This window comes from Nannospalax galili, unplaced genomic scaffold, assembly GCF_000622305.1.
Source record: "Nannospalax galili isolate Female #2095 unplaced genomic scaffold, S.galili_v1.0 scaffold370, whole genome shotgun sequence".
Taxonomy (NCBI): Eukaryota; Metazoa; Chordata; class Mammalia; order Rodentia; family Spalacidae; genus Nannospalax; species Nannospalax galili.
In genome coordinates this window covers 2,702,606-2,730,275 of record NW_008329335.1, presented here as the reverse complement: position 1 = coordinate 2,730,275, position 27,670 = coordinate 2,702,606, and the positions used below count along the sequence as shown (strand labels likewise).

The window sequence follows — 27,670 nt, the reverse complement described above, 5'->3', positions numbered from 1 at the left end:
TTAAAGTATTACAATGCATCACATATTTATACATCTCTTTATATGACTTAAATAATTCTAAGTCAGACCAACTCAGCAATCTTTTCTACCAGGATTCAATAAGAAAAACAGTCCTTGCCAAATACTGGATGAGTTTTAGACTTTTCTTCACCAAGAACAAAACAAAATATGTGAATTTATATAAATTAAAGTACATGTGATGCAGCAAAGCTAATAAATCAACACTCCAAAAATAAGTACAGCACTACATATAATTCAAGATAAAGAAAAAGAATGAACTAGTTAAAATACTCATAATGAGGCACAATCAAGTACATCACAGCAGTGGGATTATATGCAACAATTGAAATACAACCGTACATGGGTATAAAACCTACAAAGATCTACTTCATAAATTTTAGTTTAATTTAGTATATGTTTAAATATTTTAAGGACAATAAAAGACAGTACCAAATAAATACAGCAAAACAATTGAAAGCTACAAGATTAATTTGATGTATGACAACTCAGTACCTAAAGTCACTTCCTAAAGGTATTCAGAAGCAATTTATTCTTTAATATACCCTGTTATTCACACTTAGGCCCACATGGGGTTCCTTCCCTCACCTTTGAAAGACTCCTGCAGAGAAGGTCCTCCCATGCTTATCTCTAAAACATCAAGCAATAACAAATGATTGACTGAAATCCAATGTTCCTATGTCCTCATGTAAATTCTTGCTGATTCACAAGTTTTACTCAAAGATACAAAATCACTTTAATCTCAGAAACCATGCAATTTATTTAGTGTTTTACATATTTAAGGCATTTCTTTCTATAAGTATTTCTCCTTTAAGTATTAGTTTGACTTTATTTACTTGATATTTTACACTTACCTATTTTGAAATTGCATATGGAAATTAATGCTTAGAGTTAATAGAAATAAGGTATTATTTAACCTTCAGCTTTATTTCTCCTTCCTAAATAGTCATCACTGTTTGACCCAATTTATGTAACAACCATCCTAGATTATTTCATAGTATCTCAAGGAATAGAATCGTTAAAAAATTTAAATACTACATAAATTCATTTTAAAGTCATAAAATAATATGAAGGGTATATATTTTATTCATGTCCATATTTACTCACAGTTTGGAAACTGGAAAATCTCATAAACCAAAGACTAGTCAATATTACAGAAATATTCTCAACTCACACTTCTAGCTGAATTTAAAAAATTGATAATCAAATCTTTTAATTTTAGCTTTATAAACTACAAAAACTGCCAAGATGCACCAACAGTAGGATGTTTTTAAAGTAACAAAATATTGGGTTTATTTTTTCTGAACCTCAATTGCCTTAAATTGAAAATAATTGTACAATTTTAAGTGACAAATGTTGCAGCAGTTGTGGTTTTGTTAACTGAAAAAAAAATCAATTGTTTATTTTGTGCTTTAATTTACCTAAATTGAAAATTATTGTATATTTTAAGTGGCAAATGTTGAAACAGCTGTGATTCAATTAAATGCTCAAAGTTCCACAAGATAAATTTGCAAATAGTTAAAACTCTTGATGTAAACTTCTCAAAGGAAGTGATTTTCAGATATATTTAGCATCAGAGCAGCAGAATAGGGGGTAAAGAGAGGGCTAGTGCACCCCCAACTCTCAACAGTGTGGCTTCCATGTACATCAGAGTGTGATACACATGGATGGCAACAAGTGGTAAAGTTTTGGAGAATAAGAGACTCTAGAGTATAGGATGGGACTCCTATATGGAACCTCACCCACCCATGGCTCAGGGACCATTGCAGAAGAGGAGGCAGAAAGATTGTAAGAGCCAGAGCTGGTTCATGAACGTAAGGAGGTAGAGGCTTACAGGCCACTGGAGGCTTTCACATGTAAGCCTCCAGCAGCAGTGATATCAGACATGGGACCTATGTCAGCTCAATTAAACAAGGGCCCAAAGGGGAGGTGAGAAATAGGTGGCAGGCCAGCACTAGATTGAGAACTATTTAAGATTGATTGCTGCTGAGTGAGAGAGAGTATGACTTATGTATGAATCACTGGGTAGGCTGACTAGACTATAGTGGATACATTTACACTGAAGGACATTTGCATACAAATATTTCAATGACTTGGTCTCAGCATATATGGCAGAGTGCAAAGGGTTCAGTGGGGGAATAGGGGAAGGCATGGATGGGGGAAGGGGTCTGGATTTGAGTGGGAAATGCTGTAGGAAATTTTAAAAGCTCAACAAAAAGAAAAAGAAAAAAGAAAAATTTATACACTGTACACTAAATCAAAAGAAAAGTACAAGTATCCACATAAAAGTATGTTTAATTTATATTTAGCAAACGGTCTTAACAAAGTCAACAATGCTTGAAATCAGGTTTGTCTTGCTGAAGGCAAAATTTAAATGTGTAGACTAGGTCATTTCCACTACCTTATGTCAGTCTCAGCATCTAGTATATATTTAATTTGCTGTAATCTGCTATGAATTCTTATAAAATGTTCAGTAATTATAAGTGATACCTATCCAGCTGCTCTGAACTGTAAAAATTTCATGGTAACCTATAGTTATATTGTTATAGATGCTTGAAAAAGAAAAAGCAGAAAACTTTGTTTTGTTTAAAGCTTAATGCAATTCTTAAATGCTTAAATTTTGTCATAAATAAAACAAATCTCCAAAACTTATGATAAGCACTACACTGTTCAAACTATTCCAAGTAAGTGATTGAAACTAAGTTATGTGACTTCAGGAGTCCATGGAAAACTGGTAGACTGCTCCTATTCAGCACATCTGGGACAGACAAACTTCCATGGTATTTAACTGTCTGAATCATTTTAATTTTGAATGAAGCAGCTAGAAAAATTAAATTGTCTATAGAGGATTAGAATTGTAAAAATGTTTACCTATGTAAACAACTCTATAAAGAAAAATTAATAGCTAAGTATATTTCACTTTGTTTGGGTGGTTATGTACTTCCCGCAGCAGAAATTAAACTTTCTTTAATGCATTGCTAGAAATAACTGCTCTAAGCTGTGGAGGCATCATTTGCCAGCAGTTGTCATTAACAGATAATTTGCCATGATAATGAAAATATATGAAAAACTTTCCAAGTGCCTGTAACCACCAATAAGGAATTAATTAATTACAGAATATTAACTGAGTACTTCCTATGTATCAGCAAGTGTCTATATGTAAAAGTGTGACATTAAATGACTACACTTTTATGAAACTACAATCCAGTAGAGCAAACCAAGTATCCATCAAATCAAAGTAATTATGAGTTATACCTTCAGATATTAACAAAAATCCAAAGAGAGTTTTGTTACTGAAATGGCAAAACTGAGTCCATTTTATCCTAGAGGATTTTTGCTTTTCCCTATGTTTGTGCCTAATCACTCCCCACCATTCTTGCTAACTACAGCTAGTCAAGCAGAGGGTCTCATGTAGGCAGGTTTCAGGAGGTACATTGTTTCTACAATACTGGGACACTTAAAACTAACCAGGTACCTTTCCCCTCCCAGCATCTCCTTGGAGCACATTATTTCTCTAATTCTGAGAAACTTGTTTTTCCTAACCAAAACTTAGAAACATTTTGTTATCTTAAAACCCCTTTGTTAACTGGCCTGTCCCTGATCTGGTGTAACTATTGCAATCTGATGTAACTATGGTTCTGATGTAACTAATAAGCTTTGCCTCTGGCATGGTATAATTGTGGTTTTAAGATTTATAAACCCTGTTCTGCTTCTCTTCGGGCTGAGCATTTTGGAGCCTGTTAGACCCCCCTTGACCCCTGACTAATCATTAAATTACTCTTAATTTGACCATCACTATGTGTGTGTGTAAGAAATGAGAGAGAGAGAGAGAGAGAGAGAGAGAGAGAGAGAGAGAGAGAGAGAGAGGGGATTATGGTAATGGTGCATGTGTGTGCCTATGCCATGGTCAGAGGACAACATCAACTGTTAGCCTTTGCCTTCCTCCTTGTTTGAGACAATGTTTCTTCGTTATCTGCCACATTAAATGTAAGGCTAGTTGACCTGCAAGCTTCCAAGGACTTTCCTATCTCCATCTCCCAACTTGCCAAATGAATGCTGGAACTGCAGACACCTTTTACTATGATTCGCTTTACATGGGTACTAGGGATTTTAATTCATGTAGCCACACTTGTGTAGCAAGCACTTTATCCCCAGAGCTATCTCCCAAGCATTTGTTTGCATTTTTATTTTGACCATCATATCTAAAATACAAACTATGTAAGTGTTCCCTGCCCAGCTTCTCTATGTCAGTGTTGTGACCTCATCATGGCTGAAGGCTCTTTAACGTAAAGTTTGAAACAAAATGTGAATAATGCCCAGAAAATGTCATCTGATAAGAGCAGAATATGTAGGAAAAAAATGAGACTGAGGTGGCTAACAAGGTCAGTGTGTGGAAGTTTTTAAATTTTCTACATTTATGGACTTTGAATTAAGAAAGCTGGTGTTGTATAGGACTTTCTTCCAACAGACAGATACCATCTTTTCAAGCTCATCTTCATTGGCTTGCTTGCCTAAGACCCTCAGTTTTCACAACTGAATTTACTGATTGCTTATGCCTGGCATGGAAGGGAGGGCCAGGGAGAGTCAGGGGACCTTCTTCCGAGAGTCCAGACATACTTCTAGACCTATGATTGATGATTTGGCTCTAACTGCATCTCGTCTGGGGAAAGGGCTAGAGTATATAAGCTGGGAAAGACCAGGGGAAGGTCTCTCTTCCCATTTTATGATGCTATGGAGAAGCCACCCATCCATGCTTGGGTGAAGACTTTCCAGTGAGGCCTTATGGAGGGAGCACCCACATTTCAGTAAGTAAACCTTCACCCTATTGCTCTCACTGTTTTCCCAGACTGCAGTTTGGCAAAAATGTACCTCAGCTTGTCACTAGAACCAGAGAAAGAGGGGGTAGATGTTGTTTACAATTTTAGCAACAACAAGTTATGAGAACGTAGAACTTTCTGTTTAACTTTCAAATAATTTCTAAAATTAAGTAGTCAATTGGTATTGAATTTGTCTGCAAATTCACTCACTAAATTTATCATTCTGTTTAAAAATTAGTGAATGATTGATTCTGCAGGAACCTGGACAGTCCTCACCAAAACTTAAGTGCTAGGCAAATATCCTAATATAAAAACAGCCTAGGTATGAAACTGTCAATTTCCTGGCAATTATATTATTTCTTTACATACAGAAACAAATTATGAATGAATGGACTGGAAAAGCAATGTAATAAACTGGTTACCTTGGTTCTAAGAAACAATAACTATCAAGATAAATTTAATATTTCTTGGTCAACTGACCATATTTGGGATAAATTCTTCATAAGAAATGAATTTGAATGGATTTCAATTTATATTCTTAATAAAAAGTGAAAGCTAAAATTGAAACAATCAGAAAATGTTTTAAAAATCTATCTTGGCTAAGCTCTGATAACGAATAAGTTGTCTAAAAGAGTTTGAAATCATGACATAGTCCTGAGCTTTTTCTAAGCCTTCAACGTTGGACTTTCTGGAAGCCATAGGGGTGTGTGCACATGGAATGTGGCTAGCCCTGTGCTTCAAGTGTACTACAAAATCAAAGTTCAAAGACAGTATAGAAAGAGCAGAGTATGGTTAAAGAGATTTTATACTGAGGACACTGAAATAAATTGTGAGGCATTGGGGTAGATGAAATATAAAAATCCATTTTGCACTATTTTTTTATTTAGCATGTCTCCTAGAAAATTCACGATGGTGTGAGAAGCTTGCTCTGTGAGTGGACTGCAATCCACCCTGTGGTCTGGAATCCAGGCTGCTATGCTGTTGCTGCCCAGTTCTGCCGACTACCCATCTTTGTCTTCCTTCCTGTTCTAGAATCACACGAATTTCAGGGGTAAAATCTGAAGGAGGTTAAGGGTATCTAGAAACTCTGAAGCAAAAAGATTATAAATGTGATAGACAGGGCTCCAAAGAGGACTAAAAGAGAAAAGATTTCCATGCGATAGTTCATTAATCCAACTTAAATTATTAACATGACTATATGTCAGCACATTCATAACCTAAAAATGATATTTCTGAACACTTTTCATTTATTTTACACCCTAGTTAGGAGTTTTGATTCAGACATTTGAGCAGTCTAAATATATTACAAAACTAAATTCCTTTTTTTCAAATAAAAGCCTACAGATTAAAGCATAAAATGTATATGAAAATAAGTACAAAATCACATTTGTAAGCTGTTGCTCTGGCCCTCCTGTTTTTATTTAAATTATATTATTTCTTTTTGTTTCATAATTTTGTTCCCAAATTAGAGACTCAAAAATTTTTAATGTTGTTTATCGTCTCCCTTGGCTTTTTTGTTGTTCCTCTATACATCCTTTGTACACTTTCATATTTTACTGACTCTAGAATATTTCATAAAGAAAATAGTGCTCATTTAAACATTTAATGGTGCTCATTGTATAAGCCTGAGAGCATGAGTTTGACTCCTGGAACTAAGGTAAGATGAATGGAGAGAACTAGGTTTGAAAAAGTTGTTCATGAACCTCCCCATGCACTCCATGGCATGTGTACACCTGTACACACACATGCACAAACCTATGCATGTCATACATGCATTACATACATATTAAATTAAAATTTAAACAAGAAAAAAATCCCACCAGACTAACATAATATCACTGTAGCTGAAAGACATTGTATCCCGAATCCTTCAAGTGCAGGGCAATGTGAAGAACTATGCACAGTCATCTAAGCTTTCTTTAATTATTCGCTTTGTGCACTTTTACTTTTGACATTTCTCATTTCTTTGAAAGTAAGATTTCAGTTCATAAGGTTAAGTCTACTATCTGTTACATTTTTTTTTCAAAAGGAATCTTCAAAAATACAATGCCTTAGTTATAAGAATTTCCTAATAACTGGCAGGGAAATACCGTGCCCACATAAAAAGAAATGGGAGATTCTTCACAGAAGGATCAACATCAATCCTAATGAAAGCTTTGTTGTTTCCTAACAGTCTTCTCGTCTGTAAAGAGTTAACCTGAGACAATTAATTATGTGAATATGTCAATTATTAGATAAATGTCATTGATTTGTTCATGTCCAAATGAAGGCATCTCTTTTCTTCTCTCTTCAAGATAAACTAAGGAAGTCCATAATCCAGTTTGGAACCTATACATCCTGGATTAAGATCTTAACTTTGCTACCTTGTAGCTCTGCGACATTTGACAAGTCACTAGCCTCATCCTCAGTCTTCTCTCAGCTCCTGTTAGGATAACAGTAAGGGACAGGATAGCAGAATGTCAGCTATCAATTGGTTTAGACTCTCAGTCCATGAAGGGAGCAGGCCAGGCACAGTGACAGCAATACCCAGAAGCTGAACTTCTGACTTAATAAAACAAACATGTGAACTGAGTATGCAAGGTATGAACAAATATGCTTTTGCTTATTTTCATCTAAACCAGCTTCTATATATTATGAGTATATATAATTGTGGTATACTGTATTAGATTTCCTGGGCTTGATCAATGACATCTTTGTAAAGGGCTGACTCTTTTGCCATATCCAATGCAGAATTTATTTCTGCACTACCTGGAATTGTATTCAAAGATAGTTAAATGACCACACACATCGCATGCTACAGCTCTCTTCCTACTGTGAAGAAAGTATAAAACCCTAGATGTCTCGAATGGGGGCGGGGCAAGAAATCACACAGTGTTAGCTGATAATAAAATTAATGTCACTGATTTTTCCACACATTCATAGCTTTCCTTTTCACTTTTCTTCCCTTGTCCAATTTCAAAATTTCATAATCTTCCATGCTGAGTTTCATTTCACATTATTTTAACATCACATCATCTGTAGTGTCTTCCTTAGCGAGCTGCAAGCCTTACTATATCCTAAAATTTGCTCATCATTGTCTATCATTCTTTGAAAACCTAGATGCACAACAATATTCTCCTCTCACCAAAATCCCCTGTCCTCGCTTGCTCTCATTCCGTTAAAAACATGGAACTTGAAGTTCATTTTCAACATTAGCACTGGGTGTTCCACTCTTAACCCTCCCAACTTGAGTCACCTCAGAGAGCTGCCCATGCCTCATTTCTAGCCTGGTCTTATTTATATCTTTCAACGGGATTTTTTCTACCTGAAGAATCTTCCTTCTTTGTTTCACACTGCTATACTTTGCTGATTTCACAGGCTAACTTGGCCCATTTGGTTACAGGCCCAGCATTACACAGTAGTACTGACAAAATGTGACACAAATGTGAATTTGGCCAAGTTTCTCACCGTGGTTCTAGTTAATCTTGACAACACTGTGTGTACAAGTATCTGAGATGGTTCACTAGTATGGGGGTAGGAACTTAAAAGAAGTAGGAGGTATGAGCATGAGGTTAACACCTGATATATTAGCTTTTGCTCAGTTTTTTTCTTTCTTAAGTATTCTTAAATATTTATGGTTTTCATTATATATATCAGATTTACTTATGTATTTCTATAAAATATTTTACTGTTTTTCCTGAATAGATCATGTTATATACACAAGCATACCTATGTGCACATGTATACCACATACAATTTTGTGAAGAGACATTTTAAAGATGCTACCATACCATACCTAGAATCATGGATATCACATTCACTTGTTCAAATATAGTATCTCTCATTTATTGGGCGTCTTTGGGTTTATTGATTTTAACCACAGATTCAAAGAACTCTTCTTCAGTAATCACCTTCTCTGGTGCTCATGCATCACCTCTACTGAACACATTATTGTTTACATTTGCAAAACTCACACCAAACGCACATATACACACTTCTCAGCCTCAGTTGCCATCTATCTTTTATCATCTGCCTGTAAACATATAGAAAAATGCTGGCTTTTCTCAAATGTATACACCTGCATGTCTTATTCTCCTTAAAGTTTCTTATAGATGACTTTTAATATCTCCTTCCAGCCTAGAATATACTGGGCTTCAATTATATATTGCTTGTTTCTGCCAGAAGTTAATACTGGAACATCAAATCAGTGTTCTTTTCAAAACTCAACCATTCTCCCACCTTCAAAGATATGTGAGCCCTTCTAGATACATCTCAACTTTTGTTTAATAACATGTTTCCTAGACCTCCAGAGTCCAACATTGCAAGGAAGTTTTTAACCCTTCCTTTGCCTTGGCCTTCAAACAGCAGACTTTATGGACATGCCCACTTGCCATCAAAGACCTCTGAAACCCAGTTCTTTCATTCATTCAACATGCCCTCACCTTCCTTTATGTTTCTAATTCTTGAGGATATTCACTTTCTCACATCCCATGAAAACTCCTTCATAAAAAGGATTTTTGACACATTAAAAAGGCAATTAAACACAACATCTTAAGTTAACTTCTTACAGTTACATGTATTTTACATTGTTAACAAACAGATAAAATGGGCATGAAAAAATGTCATAGCCAGACTAGTTTAACAGTGAAATTCTGAGACAGAGATGAGGTTGATGATGAGATGTCGGTAGACAGACATGACACATTTATTTATAGGCTTGGTGTGATGAAAGAATTAGCTGTTTGGTTACCTTGCAGAAAAGGCTAATTTTTCACACCACTCTGTCGGAGCTTCAAGGCAATAGATTACATTCATACTTAGTACACACATGTTGAATTCCTTTCCCAGGGTCTCTGAAAAGCTTTTACTGACAGAGAACAGTCTACTTCATTGCAACCTCAGATCATCAGTTTCAGTACCTCATAAATTTCCCTATACTGGACTGCTCCAAGAGTCCTGTTATTAGACGGTCTCTTGGAGATTCTTTAAGACCAGTAAGTGTTTACATGGAAGAGATGGCACTTTCTTTTTTTTCCAGCTAAGTCACTCAGAGGGGGAGGGCACTGATTAATGAAAACTTGCCCAACTGTAGTTCCTTTAACGTATAATGAATAAACATAGCAAAGTAATTTTGTATTAAGAAAAGGAAAACAACTAAAACTCTTCTCTTCAAACAAAGCTCATCTATACAAAATATAGTTCCAGAGATGTCATTGAGACTTCATGCTTGTCACTTGTGATGCCACCACTGATGGAATTTTGGGCAGTTTATTTATCTTTCAAGTGGTTTTCTTCATCTTAAAAGCAAAAGCAACAAAAAGATGATGCACCGCCCACTCACTGGGGAAGAACAGGTGGAAAATCATTCATTTTTAATCAAGTCATGCTGGAACATGCAAGGTACTTTGTAAGCTGCTGGGGGGAGAACTGGCATCAGAGGTCTTACTCAGCTATGTGCAACAATACTGACCAACCAGGTAAGATGAACCCACTCATGCAACAGTGGCAAGTCTGTTAGGGGATAGCCAACCGCTTTCTGACTGGATTTGATGCTCACTCCACAGGAAGAAACTCATATCTGATAATGTTAAATGCTAATATGGTCAAAAATTCGTGACTGAGTGTGTCAGAGGCCCTAGAGGAGAAGTTACTGCTATTGTTTTGCTAAATTTCTATGATATGCCTGTAAAATTACCTTATAAATAACTTCAGTTATGTTCATAGAAAAATAATGCTGTCAGCATTGATCAGAGAAGCTTTGTTAAAATTCTTTTCTAGTGGTCAGTAGTAAATGTAGAGGCTCATAATTAGTCGAAATACAGAGAACAAATGACCGTTGCATACCCATACCTATAACAATCCCTCTAAAGGCTAAGGGAACATCACAGAAGAAGGGGTAGAAAGAATGTAAGAGCTAAAGGAAGGGGAACAGAACTCCGTAACATTGCGTTTGCCCTCCTGAACATACGATGCTGTGATTACATGATGGGAGGAGAGCATGGAGCTTCCACTGCTCCCTGAGAATTTACGCACAGATAATGGCTGATGGGGGAGGGTGCGACTTATTTTCTTCAGCAGTGTAGTCACCAGTAAGGTGCTCATGCTCCTGTAAACAAACTATCCCTGTCCTTCTGTCAACAACCTAATGAATTTCATTAGGTCACACACAAAAAGGCATGAAAGTAGAAGGGAGAGGTAGTTGAGAAGAAAAGGGAATTAATTAGTGGAAGGGGGACAAGAGAGGGAAATGGGAGTGGATAAAATTAAAATATATTTTATGCATGTATGAAATTTTCATAATGAAATATTATATATTAACAAATGCAAATGAAAACATTTTAAATTTAATTTAGTTATTTACTTTTATTTTATTATTTTATTTTATTTTATGTGTATAAGTGTTTGGCCTGTATGTATGTAAGTGCACCTGTGTCATGCAAAGTACATGGAGGCCAGAAGAGGGCATCAGATCCCCTGGTACTGCAGTTATGGTCAGTTGTTAGCTGCCATGTGGCTGCTGGGAAACAAACCCTGGTCCTCTGCAAGAGCAGTCAGGGCTTTTAACTGACAAGCCATCTCTTCAGTCCCAAATGAAAACATCTTAAAAATATTAGTCTTCTTCCATTTCTTTGCCTTTCATATTCAATTAAAAATAGCCTTGACTTAACATTATATTGTTCTACAAATATGCAGCATATGGCTATCAAAATGTATATAAACATTTTCTCTAAACACATGCAATATATATGAGTACAATTACTTTTCACTGTGGAATTTGGGAGAAAATCCAACTATTTTATGCTGAACAAAAAGAAAATTGGTAAGTTAAATGACATTTTACCAAAAATATTTCTCCATATGAAATATGTACTTTTTTACTGATATAATTGTGTTGTGTGAGGCAATCTACTGTCTATTTCAGAGAAGCAGAAGAGGATTCCCATGCCCTCTATAATTCTTCTCTCCACTTAGATTGATATAGACAAAAATAATTCTTGCAGTCTTGATCCCAGCTGAGTTGTCTCCAAGGACACTACAGAGGACATTCATCTTATACACAAAGTTCGTCCACTGCCATTTCTGTCGCTAATCACATAGAAAAGAAGAAAGTAAATCAACCTAATTCAGTCTCAAAAAGTACCAACAAAATTCAAAAATTCAAAGCAGTGTCTGAAACTGTTAGCAAACACAAACTCAATTTTTTAAAAATAAAACTTTACTGTTAGCATAAGTCTTACAAAATGAAGATGGAAAAATTCATCAATATTGTGAATAAAATAGCTAAGAGAATAAGAAAAAGTACTAAAAGTTGACAGTAGTTCAATTAGATCTATGCAATTCTGTAAATAAAACATTAATAACAGATCCAAGACTGCAGCAGAGGTGTTCATATAACACTTGTTAACTGTGTAATTGGCTACTGACACACGAAGAAATAACTTGCTCCCATCATTTTACTTAATAATTACTGCTCTCAGAACCATGATATAATGACTAATTGTTCTTAGGGACAGTACTATGGAAGTTTATGTTACTTGTGTCAATTAGAAGAGCTTATTAAATCAAAGAATCATGATAATTTTAGAAAACCTAAAGATGTTTGTATGAGTAACTTGAAGAAGTAGATGATAACAGTGAGAGGACTAGGACTAGAGAGGTGGCTCAATGGTTAAGAGCATTTGGAGCTCCTCTGGCAGGCCCTGGTTCACTTCCCAGTACCCACAAGGCTGTAACTCCTGTTCCGAGGGATCTGATTCCCTCTTCTGGCCTCCACAAACATTACATGCGTGTGGTGCATGTATATAGATACAGGCAAAACACTAATACACAGAAGAGAAAACAATCTTTAACAAAGTCTAAAGCACAGAGGTTACTAGCAGTTATAAGAGATCATTGATAACTTTAAAAAAAAATAAACATTTTCTTACTTTCTAGAGCCACATAATCCACTGTAAGAAAAATAGTCATCATTACCGGTGTTTTTCATAGCACAATATATTTTCCTTACTGATAGTGTGATAAAAGTTACAACTAGCCATTTCTTAAAAAGAAACTTCAAAACATATTGTTCTACAATTTCTTCTTATAACATAAATAATTATGAATGTCTACTTCACTTGTATTTGACTTGCATAATAGAGTTTTTGGAGACATGAAATAAAGTCTTATTTTATTTGATACACTACAATATTGCTTACAATATCAGAAATCATAACCAAACAGTGATCACACTCTATTCAGACAGAAATCTTGAAGAAATGTGGAGGTTATGTTCTTATTTTCTTTTTCAAAAAAAGTATGACTATTTTGCTTGAGAAATAGATATTCAAATAATGTTTCTTTCAATGAAGAAAACATAAAATTATTCTGCTTGTTATTTAATATTAATAATTTCATTTAAAATACAAAATTTCATATTTAATTATTTTCTATTGACAAGTAGTTTTTCAAAATAAGTCATCACTTTACAACTAAGTAATACATCTTTTGTAGTTAATAACATGTATGAGTACATACAAGGTGTGTCTGAAACTTTTCCACCTTATATATCACACCATCATTTTAAATAAATCATATAAACACAGGATCCCTCCCTACCCCTTTACCTGACAAATTCATTCTCCCTGAAAAGTAAAAACATTTGGCACAATGAGCAGTAAGGAAAAACAAGGTTAAGGTGAATAGAATTCTGCTGGGTAGCTTGGTCAATGCAAAAACCATGCATTTTTTTTTTTAACCACAAAAACTAGTAGGCAGTGCTAAAACACTGGTGACTCTCTTCAACAATTTTAAACCCCAAATCTCACAGAACAGATGGTGAATTTAGAGTTGCAGAATTCCTGGTTCAGTTCTTGGAGGGTGGGTTTAGGAGGATTTGAATGTCACAAACAGATATTTAATAAAAATATTTGACACAATGAAAAAAATCAAGATTAAATAAATGAAAAGAGATAAGAAAAGATTCCTAGCATTGTCTTTATTAAGGGATTCAACTTGCAACTTCCTCTCTAATTTATACTAAATTGGGTCGCACTTAGTGTTGGTGCCATTTGTTTTCAGTCTCAGGAAAACAACACAGTATAGCTGATGATCAGGCACAAGGGACACTGTGCTGAAGTTGGGGCAAAGCTGGTTCTGGTAGTAGAGACCCAGGTTTAATCAGGCAAATCATTTGTTCTTCATATGTATAGTATTAAGATTTTTTAAAGTTTAAAAACATCATGTTATAAATAGCTTTTAAGAAGTATTTTGTTAGCTGTCTCAGTCACATTATAATCCACGTTTGAGCAATGATTTCACTGTACAAAATAAGAAATTTTATATAGGTTTAGTGGCACAATGTTAGCTTCAAATCTTAGATATCAAGATATCAAAACTGCTGTTTACAAAGAGCAACATTATCTCCTTCTCATTCACAAATGAAACAGGATTTCTTTCTCAAAGAAAAGTTGTCCAAGTATGAAATAATTAAATAAATAACCTTACATATAATACAACTTGCAAGGATCTTTGAATTTCATGAACACATTAGAAAAACAAAAGCCACATAAGTTTCTAGATATTACACTGTACTTTAAATTTCTACAAATTAAGGCCCTTTGGACTCTTTACTCTTTCTCTGTAAAGAGTTAAAAAAAAAAGGCACCAAACTTTTTGTACCACAAGCCGAGCCTGCAGACTCAATGAATGTTTGCTTTAAAAAGCTACAAAATAGTTTCCTGGCCCTTTTGTTATGGTTCCTTCTGTATGCTGTTTTGGTGTTTTGGGGGAGGGAGTTATTTGATTTGTTTTGTTTCTTTCATTATTATTTCTTTAGATAACCTAGAAGAATATGTAATCTGAGAGTTACAAAGTTATTTCATTTAAGTTTATTTGATCATAGTGGAAAGTAATGTGCATGAAAAATAGAAGACTAAACTTTTCATTTAAGGTGGGAAAAATAAAATGAGCGATTCAAAAATCTATACATTAATTTAAATATTAGTTTCTCTATATTTTAAGAGTCAGTCTCTGCCTTTACTGTACTTATTTTGAAAGTAAATGTTCCCTCAGATTCTGGTACTGCGTTAAATGGAGAAAAGGCTTTGATTCCCAACTAGTGCATCTCTGACACGTATTGCTGGTTTACACAGGGAACATGCAACAGGACAACTCTGACACCTTAGATGGCATTCAGTGCTGCATGCTTCAGCGCCAAAGATGTACCAGAATCAGTGGCCTTCTTCAGTAGCCCTTTGACCTATCTGATTCTCGGGCCTGGAGGCGGGGACACCTGTGCAACCAGTAGCAGTGATGAAGATAAGAGAAAGTGTGCCCATTTAAAATTGAGAGTAATTTGTACTTGGTACGCATCGCCTTTTTAGAGCAAAGTAGCAGCTCCATCCATTAAACCCAACTGAGCACCATACAAATAACCATTTCCTACTCCCTGCACTTAAAACCAAAGCCACACCACCAGGAACGCAGCAGTTAAGACATCCTTGGGGAAGGCAAGGCCCCCAGAGCCAGTGGAAGAGACTGGGAAAGACCTACTGCACTGTTCACTCGGGGCAAGGAGGCGGGAGTGCTGTGAGCAGGGGACTGCTGCCATCCTAAAAACTGGAGCTCCAGCCGCCCTGAGAGCTGCCAGCGCCAAGTAGCCAGGGTCCCTGCTGCTCTGCATCTCCCAGGCTCCAGGAGCCCACCACCCGAAGGCCAGCACCCCGAGGGGGCCTTGGCCTCTGGTACTGCCAGGGGCTCCAGCCAACTTGAGGGAGCTCCGGCCTCGCTCCCCACTCGCCCACATCACTGAAGCCGGGCCTCGCAGACAACCTGGGCGCAGCCAGGGGAGGAGGTGGCGCATATCTTAAACACCAGCAGACAGGGAAAGCACTTTGGTTTTGGCTCTGGCGCGGCTTTCAGGGTGGTGGGCTCCGACACTGCCCAGAATGCGCGCGCATTCGTGCACACACACTGGCGAGCACACACACACACACACACACACACACACACACACACACTCGCGCGCCCACAGCCACAGAACACTTCTTGGCCCGCACCAACCTTGCCATGATCACACACTTGGGAAACGCCTCCGAGGGGACCAAGTACCTGCTCTCTGCGAGCTGTTGTGCTGTTCACTTCATCCTCCGTTGACAAGGAAACCAAACCGCACTTCATTTTTTTTTTCCAGAAAAACCTTCCACTGCCATCATTTGAAAATTGATTTACGGGGAGGGGAAAGGGAGGAAGAAGGAATAATATAGATGTAGATATCAGGATATCTATCGTAAAATTATCTCGGCTTTTTTAAATAAAAAAGTCAAATGTGCAAAAGTCATATTAATGTAAAGGAGGAAAAAATCATTTTGCTTAAAAATGATCCCAGTAACTAGCTGCAAGAAAAGTTTCATGTTATCAATGGGTATCAAAAACAGGAGGGAAAAAAACCGAAATATTTCTCATGAACTTCCAAAAAGGTCATAAAAATGTAAAATTAATGTCTTTGCTCGGTGGTGCACACCGAATTGCAAGACCACAAACTTGTGAACACTGTAAAGTCCCACCTACACAAAAATGCAATCAGAAAAAGAGTATGAAAAAAAAAGAGTTAGAAACATGCTTTCTTATCTTTACAAAGGGAAAAAAATAGGCACAACATTTCACATCGCTTTTTCCATAAAACCAGTTGCACATTTTGCAGGACTTGGGAGTCGCTCGCAGCGGGCACTGTCGCCGCGAACTCCAGGACACAGCGCCTTGTCTAGAGAACCATCGCATGCTAGTAAAACTTGATTCAGGAAAAGGCTCAAGACCATGCTCCGTCAGCTTTCCCAAATACAAACAGTAATCAAAGAAGTGGGAAAAAAAAAAAGAAGTAAAAAACAAAAAAAAAAAAAGAAAAAAAAAAAAAAAAAAAAAGAATAGGACAAGAATGCCACGGAGAATGTACTCACCGAGCGGGAGTAAAATGTTGGAATAAAAATGAGATTTAGGAAAATACAGTATGGCGGTGGAAGAAGGAATGAAGCGCGTTTTTTTCTGTCTCTGCCTCGGGCACTGACACGTGACTCGGAGCCAGGCGGACTTGTAGGCGGCGGGGGGACCGCGGCTGCAGGGCGATCTCGGAGCCCTCGAAGCCCTTGGAGGAGCCACTCCGGCTGGCGCAGCGGCTGGGAGCCGGGCGAGGCGGCCTCCTAGGCGAGCCGGGACTAGCAGGTGCCGCTCACGCTGGGCTGAGCGCACGCACACGCACACGCAGACGGGCAGGGCGCGGGCGAGCAGGGACCGCGCGGGGCGGGCCGGAGGCGCGCAGCTGGTGCTGCTGCTGCTGCTTTTCCTGCTACCGCTGCCGCCGCCTCCACCGCTGGTGCTGCCTCGGGTGCTGATGCCGAGGGCGCGCCTCTGAAGGGGGCAGCTCAGATGTGCTTGACAGATACCTCCCAGGGTGCTCAACTTGCTGGCCAGCTCAAAGTTGCCACTTGCCACTTCCTTATTATCCGTCTATCTTTCATCTCCAGGTAGTTACCTGCGGAGAGCTCCCGTCCAGAATTTAAGCTCCCCAAGTTTCACTCTTGAAGCCTGGTTTAAAGGATCATTTCGTTCATTCGAGTCCAGAGTTCCTGCTCTTCCTAAACTGCTTTGCCTGTGTTGCTCCTTCCCGCTAGTTCTGTGCTTCCCCTGTCGTGGTTCTCCAGGAACCTGGCTCCTGTGCTACAGGATACTGGGGGCGTTGTCACAGGCTAAGCCGCCTTCTATATCCATGCCTTTGGCTGCCTTCGGGTGTTCGCCATTTGAAAGATAAAACAAAACCTCTGATTTGGAGAAATCCGATTCCAGGTTTCTTTTTCGCGTGTTACCCGGTGGCTGTGGGGGGTGTTATGAGGGTAATTTATTCCTTCGTGGACCCGGCTTTGTATGTTTTGTCTGCCTGCGCGCGTGCTTCGACCTGTCTGGAAGGCTGCGTAGTCCCGGCTCTGGGCAGTCTACTGCCAGACTCCTGCAAGTTGTTTTTTAAGGCTGTTAGTCCAAGGAGAGAACCAAGGGAAACAAGTGAGTCCATTGTGTGAGTGCTCCCTGGGTTGCAGGCACCTGGCGGTCGGGAGGGGGAGATGTGTACCGCATACCAGCTACCAGCAGAGGCTCAGCCTAGGAGCCCAGGGGCTGAGCAGTGCATTGGAAGGTGAGGGCAAAACGGCGACTTCACCTAGCATCTGCTATGCGATGCCTATCGCTGGAACAAAGATGCCATCAGCCAACCACTGAATGCTTTGGGATTCTTCTACTACTGTCTGTTCAAGAATCGGCTTTCTGGGCTCTGGAATGCATCTATTTTTCTTCGTTTTTCTTGCAATATTCGTTTCAGGACCCTTTCTTTCTGTTGTTTTGAATCTGGGTTGCATAAAATTAATTATCATGTCTATGTTTGAAAATGAACAATGAACACAGTCCCTCAGCGTTCACATGTTTGCTCCTGATCTTAATAAACCTCATGATTTCCAGTGTTGACGTTTAAGATAGAATGCGTGTGAAGGGTTCTAACCTGGACAAATTTGAAAATTAAGTGCATATCTATTACAGATTTCCAACAGCAATTTTTTTCAAACATATTTGGAGGAATTCGTTAGCCAAATAAAATATTAGTCCACAATATAAATACAAGAGATTTAAAATAACCATTAAAATATCATTAAATATTTATTTTGGTGAATTGCCAACTGTTCACCCACTTATTATACACACTTTCCAGAGAGTATTGCTCATTAGAAATGCCGATACAGAGAGATGAATGCATCAAAGTGGATTCCAGTACTTTGGAAGCCTGAAGTTCTGTTCAGACGCCATGGCATTTTAACCTGGGTAATGCACATCAAATATTGTGCCTTACATGCTAGAACATTATGAGTTTCATTTTCTAAAATGTAGACCTCTTCAAATATGGCATTTTTATTCGATGACATATGAATTAATTTTATCTGTTCTATACACCTGAGTTTGTTAAATTTCCAAATTTTTCTTCCATATCCAAATAGCCAGTTCCAAACTGTGCTGGATAGCTTTAGTTGTCAACTTTACACAGCTGGGTAGAGGGAGTGTCGATTGGGGAATTGCCTCCTTTGAACAGGCCTGTGGCCATGTATGTGGGGTATTTTCTTGATTGTTCAATGATGTGGGAGGGCCCAGCCCACTGTGGGTGGTGCCACCTCTGTGCAAGTGGACCCATGCTGTATAAAAAAGCAGGCTGAGCAGGGGCCAGAAGAGCAAGCCAGTAAGCAGCATTCCTTCATGGTTGTGCTTGAGCTCCTGCCTCCAGGTTCCTGCCCTGAGTTCCTACCTTGGGCTCCCAGATGAACTGTGACCCGGGATATGTAAGCTACATAAACCCTTTCCTTCCCAAGTTGGTAGTGGTCAGGGTATTTTGTCACAGCAATGAAGAAACAGAGCTCCTGCCTCCAGGTTCCTGCCCTGAGTTCCTACCTTGGGGTCCCTGATTAATTGTGGCCCAGAGAGGTAAGATAAAATAAACCCTTTCCTCCCCAAATTAGTATTGGTCAGAGTATTTTGCCCCAGCAATTGAAAGCAAACTAGAGCAGAAATATATTGAAAGAAAATAAAATTTTAATATGTACCTTTTTCTCATGACTTAATAAGAATATTGAAATGTGAGAAACTTCACTTTAAAAATGAGTTTTGAACCTTCCAATCCGGCCAGGCAATGTCGGGGTTTAAAGAATTATTCAAGAAGAACTTTGAAAAACAAGCTGTTTAGAATTACACTGCAGTCATGGCTGTCAGCCAATCACAGTGATTGTCAGGCTTTATTATTCAATAAAATGACTCCCCTTTATGTTTGATGCAGCTCTGCTGAGGAGAAGCAAGACATCAATATCCTCCTTGCGCTTCTTCCATTTACTTACATAATTACAATCTGGTGCTTAAAATATTCCACTACCGTTTATTTCCAATATTACATTTTCCCCTTTTTAGGCTCACTACCACATGAAAAACAAGATGACAAAGACATCATTATCCTTATTTTTAAACATATAGGAAAATAGAGTTTAACTCATTTGTAGAAGATTCAGTTGTGACACTACAGAAGAGATGAGGCTGGACCAAACTGCAATGTGGTTTTATAGCTAGAATAATATATTTTAAAAACTACATGAAAGAAACTAATTCTCATAAACTGTCATTGATATCAATTACAATAGCATACTTTTTCATAAATTCAGTACATCCAAAGGATATTTTTGGAAATTAATTTAGCTATATTCTTCATCACCAATAATAGTCATGACACATATATTTTACTGACATTTTGTTTTCCACAAAACACAGAAACATTTAAAATATAAATAAGATACGTAAAATATAAATAGAGAGCCGGGCATGGTGGTGCATGCCATTAATCCCAGCACTCAGGAGGCAGAGGCAGGCAGATCTCTGTGAGTTCAAGGCCAGCCTGGTCTACATAGTGAATTCCAGGACAGCTGGGGCCACAGGGAGACCCTGTCTCGAAAAGACCTATATATATATATATAAATTTAAAATGCAATTTAAAATACTGAAAATAAATGCTTACGATGAGTTAAAAGCTGTAAATGATGTGGTTACATCATCCTACTCATTTTCTCCAGAAGCTTCCTGAAAGTTGAATTGAGAACTATCTTTCTGATTCCCCTCTGAAGTCAACCACGCAGGATATGCAAATGTGAAGTATACTAAGTTTAAGATGGGACCACTAAATGATGATGCCAGAGGAAAAGTCTATATAAAACACAGTTTCAGCTTTTTGTCAGAAAATATTGAAGACACATGAAATATCTAAGTGTATAAACATATGGATATAGACTTAGTTGGAAATTGTGCATTGTAGTATCATGGCCTAAAAAGGCAAGTTTATATCCTACGCACATACACCACTTTTATACTTTGATTGGTATTTTTCATAGATTACTGATTTTTTTTCACTTTATTAATTTTTGTTCTTATTTGTTCTATTCTTACTAATTAACCTATTTAATAAGAATCTTATTTCAATTTTTGTAAAGATTTATTTTTGTAATTTTAAATTATATGCATGTGTGTGTTACTGTGTATGTGTATATGACCATGAGTGCGGGTGCTCAAAGAGATCAGAAGAGGGCATCAGATCCCCTAGAGCCGGAGTTTCAGGCAGTTATGAGCCACCTGACATGTGTGTGGGAACTGAACTCAGGTCCCTGGAGGAGCAGAAAGTACTGCTGATCACTGAGTGCTTTCCAATCCTCTATTTCAACTTTTAAGGGTTCCATGTGCTTTTTTCCATATTCTCCTTTGTAGGAACTGCAAATAATATCAAAACACATCAAGTAATGCCTAAATTATCCAAGAAGAGATGAAAACACTTATAATGACACATGAGAAAAGCAAGGCAGGAAGAAGTTCCAATATGTCTGTGTAATTTAATTCTAAGTATCTTATTCCTCACATAAAATATTTCAAATAATCCTAAAAATTCATATAAATAAGAAAGTATATCAAATTTATTATGTATATACACATTCATTTGCACACTAAATTAACGAAGTATGTCCATTGTAAGAAAGGAGTTGATATGCCTACAATATTATTACTGGAATGTATTAACTTTAATTAATACATTATGTGTAGTTCTATAAAATGACATATACACTAGGAATGTGTATACAAGAATGCCCTAGTGGCTTCTTAGTAAACACACTTGCAGAAAGAGAGCAGGACACGTTCAGCACTATGTTATTGTTCATAGATTACTGACCTGACATTCATCCATCTTAAAGTAAATGCAAGATATATCACTTTATACATTTAGAAGAAAGGAAACTCTCTAAGGTATTTCCTTAGAATTTTTGAATGAAGATAAATTGTGGCAATTCTCAAACTAGACATAGGCATTAAAAGGTTCTAAATATTAAGCTAATTTTAAAATGCTTTAATGCAAACTGAAAGAAGCAGGTATGAGACATGAAAGGTTTTAAAAAAAAGAAAAGAAATTTTATGCAAAAATAAATGCTATTCAGAAACCTCATTAATAAAAACTACCCACCAGTTCACAACTTCTTATTGTATTTGATACTTGACATATGTGAAAGACTTCTCACAGGAAGATGAAACTCACACAAGTACAGGGAGGGAATTTCCTTATCTCCTGAGACAGCTAAGGTTCTATAATGTGAAAGGTGACTTCCATGACAGGGATGTCCTTACAGGTAAAGCTCTGAGAAAGTGAAGGTGGTGAGGTGGAAGAGACAGAAAAGAAAGAAAAGGATGAAGAAATAAAAGGAAGAGGGGAAGTAAGTACATATTGGAGAGGAGAAACAGGAGGAAATGAAGGTAAGAGCCTGGAAGATCTTCCCAGAATACCTGATAAGGTGACACAACAGCAAACTGGGAAGATATGGGTCATGCAGAAGAGTCTTATCAGACATGTGACAAAAGTACTGAAGAAAAACAATGCCATCTTTGCAGTACCTTTCTTTAGTAAGTCTGAATGTTGTCAAAAAAACTGTAAAATATAGAAGTCCTGTCCAAGGATATACAATCTGCAGTCTCTTATTCTTTAAAATTTGACAAGTTGTGGCCATCTGTACACATGGCACTCTGTTATATAAGGAAGCTTTACCTTTCTCTCTATCCCATGTTCCACTGTGTTCCATGAGCCTTAGGTACAGAGGTTCAACTGTAGATGTGTCACCTAGTACTGGCTCAGGGACCGTTGTAGAAGATGGGGTGGAAAGATTGTAGGAGTCAGGGCTGGTTCATGAATACAGGGAATCAGAGACTTTCAGGCCACTGGAATCTTGCACATGTTAATTGTGGAAATGGTGTCATTGAGCACAGGACCCATGCCAACTCAATTAAACAAGGACCTAGAGGGGAGGAGAGAAATGGGAGAGACTGGCCTTAGACTGAGAATTATTGGAGACTGATTGCTACTGGGTGAGGGAGATTATACCTTACATATGATCTCTAGATGGACTGACTAGAAGCCAGGTTATGAATTTACCCTGCAGGACATCTAGGTACAAATGCTTGACTGGATAGGACTAAACATGTAGGTCAATGTATGGTGGAATATATGAAGTCCGGTGGGGGGTTGGTGGAGCATGAATGAGGGAGGGCGTATAAATTTGATTGAGCAATGCTGTATAAAAATTTTAAAAAATGTGGACCAAGCTATCTTGCTGAACCTCACAAAACTCTGTACAATAAAAACATTTTTAAAATAGAAGAACCTGAAAGAATGTCTTCATTTTTTCCCTAAAACTCAAATATTTATTCATCTGAGTGACTCAGACTGATACCATTACAAAATTAATTTTGTTTCAGGAGAGGAATCTTGGTGATATCTGAATGAAAATTGATGTTTTACTACTCACTTCTAAGATTTTAGAAATTTAAAATTGGTACTTTATAAACTACGATAAATTGTTGCTCTTATTCTTCTGTCTTGATTTTCTTATTTACTTGTTTTAATTTTGAGAAAAATGTATTTAGAGATTATCTGAGTTTAAAGTATCAGTACTAATTTAATAAGATTCTAGAATACTTTTTCTTTGATCAAAGGGTTACTTATTTGTCTGAAGATGATAACATTAGAGAGACAGATCACAGAATTAGGTCATCATTCTCAATTATGGGCTCCTGTCAAGAAGAGGCCATGTTGCTTCCATGAAATTTGATATATGGATTAATTTTATTAATGTGACACTTATATCTTAAAAGTAGAATTTCCTTTTCATGGAATGAAATTTAGCGTTTTCTGAAGGCCAGATGAATACATAAAATGGTTTTTGGTGCCTTGTGACAATCCATCTCTGTCTTGTACAATAGAATTGGTCATTTAAATAATCCATACTTGCTCATTTGTAGCTTTTGTAATAATGCATGATTAGGCATTTGGGTGGTATTACAGAGATATGTATTCTGTGCGTTTCTTCATTGATCTTATTGAAATCATTTGTAGGTCATTTTTATATGCTTTTTTTGTCCCATATTCTTAACTCCTTGATGTCCTCTATCCCCTTTACTGTCTCTAAGAATTTGTACCAATTTAATCTCTCCTTACATACTCAGGATATATGTTTCTGGTGGGAGATGGTATATGAATGCATTTACTTCATGACTTTCACATTTATTTAAACACTGAAAAAATTATATAACAGTATATTCAATTATACACCTGGTAAAATATAATGATAAGGATTGGTGTAGGTACGTTTAATTTTACATACATATAAACTTATACACATATATAATTCTTGGATTCTTTTCTGCCCCATGTGTCTTCCCTTCTTAGTGCAGGAAAGGATGAAATTGTTAAGATCTGAGAAGATCACAGCTCTTGCTGTTTGACTTCAGGATAGTAAATTATTTGTTGTTTTATTAATTTAAAGCTCCAGAGAAAACAGGAGCAAAGATGAAATGCAGGCTTTCCAAATAAAATATAATGAACTGTTAGTAAGCCACTGGGAAAAGTATTAGTATGTCAAACTACTAACTTATAAATAGACTACTCCTCCTGCTCAATTTCATATTACACCAAGCATCTTTCACTCAGTACAGACATGCACATGTTCAGGTATGATTATTTCAGATGTGCTTATCTTTACAAGTTATAGAAAATCAAATCCAGACCTTTTTCTATTTTAATATAACCATATAAAGATATTTAAAAAACTTTTATTTACATAAATGTTTTGCTTTTCCAGAATATTAATATATATTATGTTTTATTAATAATCTCCAGATAAATAGTGACTAGAGCCTCAAACTTAACAAAAATGTGTAAGTTGTCTAAAGGTTATTTGTTTTTAAATTAATATTTTTCTTACAAATAAATAACATCTCTAATTTTTGTCATTTGTAATACAATGGAAGATAAAGCAGATTTTTTTTGGTCTTTTTGAGGCAGGGTCTCCCTATAGCCATAATTGGCCTGGAACTCTTTCTGTAGACCAGGTTAGCCTCCATCTCTCTCATAGAGATCTGCCTGCCTCTGCCATCCCAGTGTTGGGATTAAAGGCGTGTGCCATCACATCCAACTGATAAACCAAATTTTAATGCCTGAAATAAATTTAAAACATTCTCTAAATGCTTACTGGATGTGAAATTAATTTTAAAAGCTATCACTAAAATATTATCGTGCAATAGAATTTATGCTGAGAAAAGAAAACAAGGGAAAATTAAACTTTGAAGTACTAATTCAAGACATTATGTTTTCTTTGTATGTATAGGATTGGTTTTAAATACAAAATTTCATTAAAATATAATTTTGTGTCACAAATTCCTGGGAGTAAACAATGGCTCTACTGATTAATTAAATTTTTATTGGAGTACATGATTTAAATGTTACTTAAATGTGTTTTTCAAAAACAACAACAAAACTCTAGTTTATGTGACAGGGAATTTTCAAGTATAACAGTCAAATGGTGAAACAGATTGAATGGACAGATCCTTAACAAATGGATAATAGACTTAAAACCTACAATTTGCTCATTAATATACAATAATCTAAGAATATTATTTTAATTTGTGAAAACATATGCATGCCACCTTGAGAAAATAAGCTTCTCTTAGAGAAATGCTACTTTGAGCATTCTTGTGTGTTTTCATATTTGCAAATCATGTATGAATATGCAGAATTAATTTTTGTCCTACTTAAACAATGTAGCAAGTTATTGCTTAAATATTATCATCACTGAAATTTTGCTCATGTAACTCAAAAACTCTCCTCAAAATAACATTATTCTTACAATTGTCAATACCAGTTCTCAAAACTCACATCTAGATTTCCTTATTAAAATCTCTTAACTACAAAATATTTTAAACATAGCATTAAAAATACCCAAAGGACTCATCTTACTGCAGAAATACTTGTATGTCCATGTTTAGTAGTGTGGAGACCTCTTTAAAAACTACAAATGAACTTAACATTTGACCCAGTTATACCACTCCTTGGCATATACCCAAAGAACTCATCTTATTGCAGATACACTTGTACATCCATGTTTATTGCTTCTCTTTTCACAATAGCTAAGAGATAGAAGCAACCTAAGTGCCCCTCAAGGAAAAGTAGATAATGAAAATGTGATACATTTACACAATGGAGTTCTACTCAGCACTAAAGAAAGATGAAATCAAGAAATTTGCAGGTAAAAGTATGGAACTAGAAACTGTTATACTAAGTAAAGTAACACAGACTCAATAAAACAATGTGTGTTCTCCCTCATATGTGAATCCTAGCACTGGATCACAGTACTTTGATCACAGTTCTTTGACAAGTGCTTGAATGCTGATAGAGTGTTGCTGTGTAGACATCCCTCTGCTTTGGTTTCCAGGCATTCTGGCAGTAGACATGTAATTCTGGTGAAAATTCAGGGCCCAATCTGTATGCACCACTCCTATGCACAACCAACCCACTTCATCAAATTGATGGGACATGGGGAAAGGTCTCAGTAGGTAGGCAAAATTTCTTACTATAAAAAAAAAAATCACTTAGAACTTTAGTTAAGCAATTTATGAAGACCCAGAATATCCCTAGAGGAAAACAGGAAGGAGTAGTAGTTTTAAGGTCAGTTATTTCAATAAGCATACCAAACAGAAAAAGAACATTTTGTTTTATTGTTAATTGACAATCTATAATTATCTGTGTACAGGGCACAAAGTGATGTCTCATTGATTCATGCTTTGTGGTATCACCAGATCAAGATTCAACACTGATTTTAAATAGAACTACAATAAAATTTCAAACTTAGAAAAATTAGAATTTCCAAATTCATGTTATTATCAAATGGGATCAGTTATTATCCTTTTGGGGTGGTAAATAGCTGTGCTAGTTTTCAACATCAGCCTCATACATGCTAGTTAAAAACTCCACTACTGGGCTCAACTCCTAGCCCTTTTCTTACTAAGTATCCCACTCCAACTAATACTTCAACAGTACTATGAAACTTTTTAAATTTTTATTTTTATTTTTTCTTTGTGAGTTGTATACATGTGCACAAAAAATTTTGATTGCCTTATATTTTTAATAACCCACTGAGTCCTTTAGTGTTGCCCTGGATACACATGTGTGTGATGTTCTCCACTGGATCATGGACAACTGACAGGAGACCACACCTCTGGATTAAAATGACTGCTTTTTCCCAGTAGTCATCATTTATCAAAAGCTCTTCAGCTAGGGGAGGGGCTTTGTGAGCCCCTCCTCACTCTATGCCTGAATGCTGATTGGCTTGATCTTGTGTGGGTCTTGTGTAAGTAAGCATGGCTGCTGTGAGCTCATGAGTACACTGACTGTGTCATGTACAGAAGACACTTTATCACAGCAGTCCCCTCCTAACATCTAGTTGTTGCAATCCTTCTGTACCCCCCTCCACTTGTACAATGTTCCTCAATCCATGGGGACTAAGGTAATATACATATCCTTTTTAGGGCTGAGCACCCCATAGTCAGTTGTTTTCTGCAATTTAACTTCTCGTGAATGTTTTAATCTTTGTCTTCTGCAAAATAAACTTCTTTGACCTCTGAGGAAGGCTGAGCACTCTAGTAATGCTTGTGCATAAACATTGCTTCTAAAGAACATAGCAAAATAAAAGCAATAGTTTCTCCTCTAGGGTCTATGGATTCCCTAGCCTTGGTTCCTTGGTCAGGTTTATACTACCAGGCATGAGTTCCCTCCTGAGAGGCAGGTCTCAAGTCCAACCAGTAAGCTCTTTGTTACTCTCATAACATTCAGGCCACTATTTCACCCAGGGTACATCCTGCCAAGCTGGTTGTTATTGTGACTCATGGCATTCACAGCAGAAGACTGTTGATGACTTTTCTCCCCTATCAGTCTGCACAGCACCTAC

General features: G+C 36.9%; 1 protein-coding gene across 4 annotated transcripts in view; it reads right to left on the bottom strand.

Moving 5' to 3' along the window:
- Nucleotides 1–17,273, bottom strand: part of Ralyl (RALY RNA binding protein like) — a 759,508-nt gene extending 742,235 nt beyond the window's left edge. Inside the window, exons 1-2 of one of the 4 annotated variants that reach the window (XM_008836801.2) lie at nt 16,751–17,041; nt 15,906–15,999 (exon numbers count right to left, since the gene is read on the bottom strand). The gene's annotated coding sequence lies outside the window, so the exon portion shown is untranslated. Of the gene's footprint in view, nt 1–15,857 lie in introns of all 4 variants that reach the window. The other 3 variants (XM_008836810.2, XM_017799088.2, XM_008836819.1) reach the window with 3 other exon arrangements.
- Between the last annotated feature and the right edge of the window lie 10,397 nt (nt 17,274–27,670).